Source organism: Meleagris gallopavo, chromosome 3 (genome assembly GCF_000146605.3).
Source record: "Meleagris gallopavo isolate NT-WF06-2002-E0010 breed Aviagen turkey brand Nicholas breeding stock chromosome 3, Turkey_5.1, whole genome shotgun sequence".
NCBI classification, from domain to species: domain Eukaryota; kingdom Metazoa; phylum Chordata; class Aves; order Galliformes; family Phasianidae; genus Meleagris; species Meleagris gallopavo.
The window spans coordinates 43,925,679-43,934,456 of record NC_015013.2 but is presented as its reverse complement, the minus strand read 5'-3'; positions in this window follow the sequence as shown (position 1 = coordinate 43,934,456).

Here is an 8,778-nt window from a genome sequence, read left to right as displayed (position 1 = left end):
GCGTTGTTGTCCAAACTTGCAGAGATTAGGTTAGAAAAGCTAAAGCCCAGATGGAGTTGAATTTGGGCAGGGATGTCAAGACCAGCAAGAAGGGCTTCTGTAAGTACCTTGGTGATAAAAGAGAGATATGTGCCTACTGCTGAAGGAGATGCGGATCTTTGCCTCAGTCTTCATTAGCAGCACTGGCCTTCTGGAATCCCATGTCCCAGTGACCAAGGAACAAATCTGGGACAAGGAAGAAGCATCTGTGATTGTCGGTCAGGTCAGGCAATACTTAAGCTAACTGGACATACTTAAGTCTGTGGACCCAGATGGAATGCACCCATGGGTGAGTGCTCAGGGAGCTGGAGGGCATTACTGTGAGGCCACTCTTTATAATCCTTAATCGGGGTGGTGATTGAGAGAAGTGGTAGAAGACTGGAGGAAAGCAAATGTCACTCCTATTTCAAGAAGGGCAAGAGGGAGAACCCAGGGACTACAGGCCAGTCAGCTTCACCTTGATCCCTGGGAAAGTGATGGAATGGCTAATCCTAGAAAGCATTTCTAGGCATGTGAAGGGCAAGGGAGTCATTTTGGAGTAGTCAGCATGGATTTACCATGGGGAAGGCTTGACCAATTTGGTGAGCTTCTGTGATGAAGTGCCTGGCCTGGTAGATGAGGAGAGAACAGCAGATACTTTCTGCCTGGACATTCATTGAGGATTTTGATACAGCCTTTCATGAGATCCTTACAGAAAGGCTGTTGATGAATGGATCTGGATGAGCAGACTGGGGGGTGGATAAAAAAGAGTCTGACTGTCTGGATCCAGAGAGTAATCGTCAGTGGTGCAAAGTCTTGCTGGAAGAGAGTAACTTGTGGTGTACCACTGGGATCGGTATGGATTTGGTCCCATTTAACCACTTCATTAATGATCTGGATCATAGAGCAGGGTGCACCCTGTGTAAGCTTGAAGATCACACAAAACTCTGACTGGTAAACCAGGAGATTGTGCTGCCATCCAGGGGGACCTGGTCAGACTGGAGAAACGGATGGATAGGAACCTCACGAAGTTCAGCGAGGGGAAATGCTGAGTTGCACAGCTTTGCAGGATAGGAGCTGGGGATCCTGGTGGACATCGAGTTGAATGTGAGTCTTCAGTGTTCTGCTGCCACAAAGGAGACTAGTGGTACGCCAACCTGCATCAGGAAGAGTACTGACTTTAGCTCCTTTCTCATGCATTAGTACTGAAGACATTAAGTGCAGTAAATTATTTTTCTTTGCCCGCCCAACCTGACTTTATTATACACAGAACAAAATTACTCTGCCTGAGTTTGTTTTGGAAAAGATACCTTGAAGTCTTCTGTGTATATTGAGCGCTCCCAGATTTTGAAATGCAACGAAGCAGTTGTGGAAAAATTCCATCTCACTTAGAGCACGTCATAGAAATAATTTTTGAACTTAATACTGCAACTTACCCACTTGTAAGCAGTTTGGAACCTTTTGACTGGTTTGTGTACTTTCTTATGTATACTTGTATTTTTTTGGATATGATGATATATTACTTTAATGTGCCAGTTTACTGCTTAAATAAACTTTAGTCCCATGTGTGAGATGAAGTACCTTTGGTGTGGAGTCTGCTTGGATGTTAGCTTTTTGAAGTTCAGTGTCTCAAAGAGAACGATCTACTTGCATTTAAGCTGTTCCATATAAAGTACTGCCCAACCCTTTAATAATGTGTACCCATTCTGTAGAACTCTGAGGTAGCAGCTGTGATTTTATACAGTAATAAATTTACTGTATTTCAGAGGCTATGCTCTGTGATGGGATCTTTGTATGTGTTATGGATAGGTCTTCTGATTTTGAATTGAAAATGTAATAATCAAACTTGTCCCCTTCTAGAAAATGCTTTCAGTTCATTTGCACTGTATTGTTAACGAGTAGACACTGGCTATAATCTCTGACTTTCCCCACAGGTATCTTGAACTAAGGAGATTCCTTTCAGCTCTTCCTTCACACTCTAGAAAGGCATATTCATGTCATAATTTTCTCCCTTATGTTTGATTTGGCTGGGCAAAAGGAGGACTGGGTGCTCAGAAGACCTGAATTTAAAGAGAAAATATGACAACACTGATCCCAGAAGTCCTTTGTACAGATCCTACTTGTCTAGAAATACATCATCTTTAGATTCTACTGCAGTGAAACTGGCAAGGCTGTGGCAAGCCAGGAAACTTGGGACTGCATTTCAGCAGTGGAAGCTGGCTCTGCAGAATCTGTGTCATTTCTTCCCGCTTGCTGTAGTCCAAGATATGTGGTTGCCAGAGGCAACCTCGGCATTAATGCTGCTGCGGCTGCACAGTTGAGATTGCTGGAATGGAAATTCAGTGTATCATGTTTTTGGAGATCTCTAGTTTCTTTGAGTGTAGGCAGTGTCTGTCATTCCTTTCTAAGGCCATTTTAAGTTGAAAAGGCAAGAAAAATCTTGGCATGAGTTGTCACTGCACCTTTCACAACAGTTGGAACAACCTGGCACTCTCACAGTTTTTATTCTGGAAAGATGCTGTAACTGGTGTCTTGTCTGCATGCTGCCAAATGGGTTTCTTAACTCCCTGCTCCCTTTGAAATGACTCTGATTCCCAGGAGCTGTTAGATTGAAATTACAGGTTTAAAAAGCAATGCTGTCTTGTCATTGTATATCGCAGTTATATCAGTGTATGTTGAAGATCTTGCTCTGGAAACCCTAGTTGCAGATTCATCGTTTTAACATTCCCAGTTCTTCTCCCCTCCGTTCTCTCGCTTTTTCTCAAGGAACTGTCATGATTTAAGCTCTTGTGTTTGGGCTGCTAGTGTCAACCAGTCATTTATTTTCCTGTTCCCAGCAGTATGTTTGGCTGGAAACTCCTGAATCCTCTTCTGCTGTTGCATGGTTTCTTATTTGAAGCATATACCATTCAAACTGAGTATACGGTGCACTTCAGAATGCTAGTAGAATTTTTTATTCTGACTTACCGTCCTTGTGTCAGGTAGGTCTACACTTACACCTCTGCTCAAGATTACTGCTGTCACTAAACTAATAGCCGGGTGCTGCAGGAACAGGGAAAGCTGGTTTTATTTTGTTCCTGTTTTCTGTTTGTACGGAAGTTCCTTATGAGCTGTGTGTTAAATCTGGTGGTTTTGAGTCTGGAGAAATTTTATGTAGCTTTTGTAGAGCTTGTCTAGATTTACAATTAACAATCCAATGAAACAAAAGGAGGAAAAAAAAACTAACAAAAAAGCCAAGCCAAGTTTGAGGTGTTGTATGTATGCTGCTGGGCGCTGCAGAGCTACTGCCTGCATGGCTATAAATAAATCCGAGAATTATGTCCTTAATAATGTTTATGTAGCTCAAAAAAGAAATGGTTGGTCTGAGTGTATCACCAGTCTCTGAGGATTATTCAGATACCTGCTTTTACTTCAGCTGTGGGTGCTGTGGGTTATGGAAGTTATTTTTAGATGAGACTCTGTAAGGAAATGCAACTGGATCCCGCTAGGGCCGTGAAGGGGCAAGTGGCAGGAAACTTTGAAGTCGTTCTGTAAACCTTCCTCGTGGGTCCCATGCCAAGTTTGAATGGATTAAGAGGGTGATTATTTTCCTCTACCATGTAAAGCCAGACTAGAAATGAATTTTTCAGACGAGTAATACTAATTAGGTCCTATTTTCTCTTGAATTTTAACTGGCTCGTGCATGTTTTCAATTATGGATATTCTGGTTCTCAGTCCCAGTTCTAGTCTTCATTGATTTGTATCCCGTTTTGTATCAAGGCTGTGTTCAGTACTCTTTCAAAATCAAGGATGTGGACTGAAGGAGGGTTTTGGAAATCAAACTTTGGTCAGATAGTGAGCCCTCTAGTGTAATAGCGTGCTTGCTAGCCTTAGTACCACTTCCTTCAGAGTAGTCCTGAGACCTCTGTGGAATACTCTGTCTGAAAGAGAATCGATGTATTTTACCTTGTACAATTGGTGGTTTTGTTGTACCTTACAACTTGTATAGGAATAAAAATACACATTTTTCTACAATAGAAGGCTTTTTTTAAAATGGAATAATAGTTGCAGTTTCAACAGTGACTACATTTTGTAGAGATTACATTTGTAATTTCTAAGGAATAGTCAAGAGGCTTCTTGAAAGTTAAGGTACGTGTGAAATAATATTGAATAAATTTCATGTTCATTTGGAATTCCATTTTCTAAGTTGTATTCCTTTAGTGCCTGTGCATTCGTGCTTTCAGATGATGGGCACCGCTCAGAACGCTGAACCTTTTTTGCTGTTTCTGCATGGCACCAAATGGAGGCGATCTGTTCTGGAAGAAGAGCTTTTACAGCTTAATATTGAAATTATGCTGCTCTTGTGCAATCCAATCATAGAGTCAGTTCCTATCTTGATGGTTTAATGCAGCCAATATACTTCATCAGATAGGTGTATCTGGCAATTAGTTTCTTTTCTGTGAATTTGCTAGAGTATATGAATAAGTAGAATATCATCTTCCTTGCCTGCTTTGAATTTAAATAATGAGGTTTATGTGCTTCTGTCAAGTCTGTAGGAACTCAGAAATCTAACAGAAATTGAAATGTCAGGTGCAGTTAGTCTGTTCCAGTATCGTAGTGTTTACTGTCTTTGGAACTCTTCCAAATGTTTGAAGTACACGTTGTGTCTCTATCTCTAAAGAAAAAACAGCAGAACAGTTTAGCATTTGACCATTACCTTGCAGGTACTTAAAATGTTAAGAAAGCTGTGATAAAATTAACATAATGCCTCCTCTGTTTAAGAAAAAAAAATCTGTCTATATATGTGTATGTGAACTTCTTGCACCAGCAGCTTGAATCAATCATACTATTTATTTCTTCATTAGTTTAGTATATATTATTCTAACTTGGATGATAGAGTATGCTTTGCATGTAATGGTTTATGTGCTTAACAGATGTATGATTTAACCAGTTTTTAGAAACTGATTGCCTTCAAATTACATTAAATTAAGAATAATTTGCACTGTATAAGCAGGTTTCCTTTCCACAGATACATGCATATTTAAAAAAAAATGACTTTTTTTTTTTCCAGGTCCCTTTACAGATGTTGTAACCACAAATCTTAAGCTACGAAATCCATCAGATAGGAAAGTATGCTTCAAAGTGAAGACCACAGCGCCTCGTCGATACTGTGTGAGGCCAAACAGTGGAATTATTGACCCAGGATCATCTGTAATTGTTTCAGGTAAAATCAAATATTGTAGGTTGTGTGCTTTTTAGACTTTTCATCAAGTTCTCTAATAGTGATCTCAGAGGCTGTTGTAAGTACGCCAGCTTTTCAAAAAGACTTCTTAAAAATGAAATTGTTTCCCTTCACTAGTGTAAGTATCAACTTTTGATGATGTAGACTTGCAGAGATGCATGAAAATGCTTTATGCCAGAAACATTTGTCATTTGTTGTATTTACCTGCAGTTCTCTATATGTAAAGGAAGGAAGGAAGTTGGAAATGGACAGTGACATTAGTAATACTTTTACTCCAAACTACTGTATTCATGTTTCTATCTTTAAGTGGGACATTACTCGACTGCTCTGATGTGTCTCAAGTTTGATTGTTTAATGCAATAAACAAAAACCAAAAAGGTTCACTGCTGTGGAATAGTTGTTTTGATAGTACTGAACCCTGTTGTCTGAACTCTGTTATTTCATAGAAGAGCTGTGTGTGTTACATAGCATATGTGAAGTGACAGTCGTTAAATTGCTTTTAATTTTTTTGTTCCCTGTTAATTTAGGTAGAGCTGTTTTGTAGCCCTAAGATTTGAAATATCTAGAACTTGGGAGACTTAATGTTTTTCTTGAGTGACCGTTAAAAAAAAGGATCCTTACTACTCAGCATTGTGAACCTTGAAGCCACACAATACTTCTATTTTATTCTTTTTCCCCATGAAGCTCTAGCTAGGTTTGGCTCGTATACTTCATTCTGACAATCAGCAATATTTTGATAATTGGTCATGTAATAGTCTAAATCTATATGAGATTGGATTCTGTCATTGTCAAGAAAATGAATGAAGAGTAGATATTGGCCTTGTGACTTGGTAAAGGATTTTGGTATATTGTTCTCCCAATTGTAGTGAGTTAGTAATATTCTGAGTGAGGGGATTTTCAAACCAATGGCTGTAAGAGGAGAGAAGGAACGTGGACCCATCATATTTCCCAACATGGAGAAAAGGAAATCTCTTAGATAGATCTCTTAGTGGTCTTGCAGATTGTAGAGATAAATGTAATGAGCTCCTAGATCTTCTTAGTCTAGAAAGCCAATTTTTGTAGCAGCTCTGAAAAGCTATAGCAAAGCAAAAAGGAAACATGGTGCAATTCTCAGAGCTTTTCAGATTCATAACTGTCCCTTTGTACCCTTGGGGAAACTTAAAAGCAGCTGGGGAACTAGCTTCAGGTGTTTGTTGAAAAAATGCAAGCAATAACTTAGGAAAGCTTCTTAAATTTTGATTGATTAAAATGTTAAGATTAACTTTCCTTATAGCAGAGTCATCAGTTTTCTGATCTAATATCAATGATCTGTAGAAAGTGACCTTTTAAAACTTCAGTATTGCCATGGACAGTTCATTGTTTTGTGGGTGGAAAACTGTTTTACTGAGAAAATTGTTTCAAAATTTGGATAGTCAAAAGCTTACTTTTTTAACTTTGACTCTCAGTCATTTGTCTCAATTATGTATTTGATTGCTAGACTGCAACTGTCTGGTATCCAGGTTTTTTTTTTTCCCTGTGATCCTGCAATATCTCATGATTTCATAGTTCTGTCATAGTTACAACTTGCCTAGCAAAGCCTCTCATTCTTGCAGATGTTGAAGGCCAGGTTGGTTGGGGCTTTAGCCAGTCTAGTCCAATGGAGAGTGCCCATGCCCAGCAGACAAGTTGGAACTGATGATCTTTAAGGTCCCTTCTAACCCAAACCTGCATCATCCTTTTAATTCTTTGAATCTTTCATTTTTTGACTGTCCTTTTGAAAAAGAGAAACTGCTGTATCTGTTTCAAGTATTTCAGCTTCAGGTTGACCTATAAAGGATAACAGTATCGTAGAGCATTGCAGCTGGTTGACTTTCCATTTTGTGTCTCTGTGAATACTGTTTTTTCTGTGTTACAGGAATCTCGTGCAGTTATTCAGCTGCGGTAACTCCAAGGTGCAGATATTTAGTAACAGCTACTTTTCAGAATTAAGACTTTTTTACTGTTGTTTTTTTGTTGTGTTTTGTTGTTATGCATGATTTCTTTTGGGTCACTTGGTAGGCCAAGTGCACAGATAGTTTTTCTAGTGACCCACTTTATCTCATGCATCTCTCTACTAAGTGTTTTCAGTGCTGACTCATTGTTCATATCATTAAAAATAGATTTCTCTGACATTGCTGGGCAGAGAGAGCTCATTGTAGGATACCATAGTCTGAAGCTCTGTGTTCAAAACTAAATGTTGACAGTGCTAGCTGATTTTAGCCCATATAAATACATTAGCTGATTCAGAGTCAAGGGAGTTTTAAAATTTATTATTGGAAATGTGATTTAAAAGCCATTTTAGTGAAGTCTGTGAACATCTTATGTATCATTCAGTCACGAATGAGTAGGTAACCATTTTCAACAGTGTTTATACATTCTTCCAAAAATACTAAGTCATTGAGACCTGCTTTTCTACTGTTGATCTGAATGGCTTTTCCTTTACTTTGATGAGTGAGATTAACTGTTTATTATGTATCATCTACACTGATAGCTTCCTGTTGGTTTTTCTTTCCAGGGTATAAAATACTACCATTCTTTCTTCACAGCTTTTTATTGTTACTTGTTGCTGTTCTTCCTTCTGGTTTTCAGGCCCATTTAAGAAATATCCTGTGGAGATAAAGCCCTCCAATGCGGAAAGCATTACTAGCTTACTAACAGGAGCCTTGATTTCATAACTATTTGTTGTAATTCTCCTAGAGCTGATACCTGAACTGTTTGTGGATTCCAAGAATGTGCTGAAAACTGCAACTTATATTCATGAGGCTTTCCATGATTGTTCAAAGCCTAACATAGCTTTTAATAGTTCTTTGAATTCATGGATTCTTTCCATGAACAAAGAAGAACAAAGGATAAGTCCCAGAAGACTGGAGACTTGACAGTGTGACTCCCATCTACAGGAAGGGTCGTAAGGTGGATCCAGGGAACCACAGGTCTGTCAGCCTGACTTTGGTGCCAGGGAAGGTTATGGAGCAGATTGTCTTGAGGGAGATCACACGGCATGTGTAGGACAACCGGGGGGATTAGGCCTAGCCAGTCTTCATGGATTTGTGAAGGGCAGGTCCTGCTTTACCAGCTTGATCTCTTTCTATAATTGAGTGACCAGCCTGGTGGATGAGAGAAAGGCTGCTGATGTGGTCTACTTCGACTTCAGCAAAGCCTTTGACACTGTCTCCCACAGTATTTTCCTGCAGAAGCTGGCAGCCCATGGCTTGGAAAGGTACACTCGTACACTCTTGGCTGGGTAAAGAACTGGATTAAGGGCTGGACCCAGAGAGTGAATGGTGGTGAATGGAGCTAAATCCAGCTGGTGTCTGGTCACAAGTGGTGTTCCCCAGGGATCAGTCCTGGGGCCTGTCCTCTTCAATATTTTTATTGACAACCTGGATGAGGGCATTGAGAGCACTCTCAGTAAGTTTGCAGATGAAACAGTAAGTTTCCAAGTTGGCTGGAAGTGTCGATCTGCCTGGGGGTAGCGAGGCCCTGCAGGGGGATCTGGACAGGCTGGATAGCTGGGCTGAAGC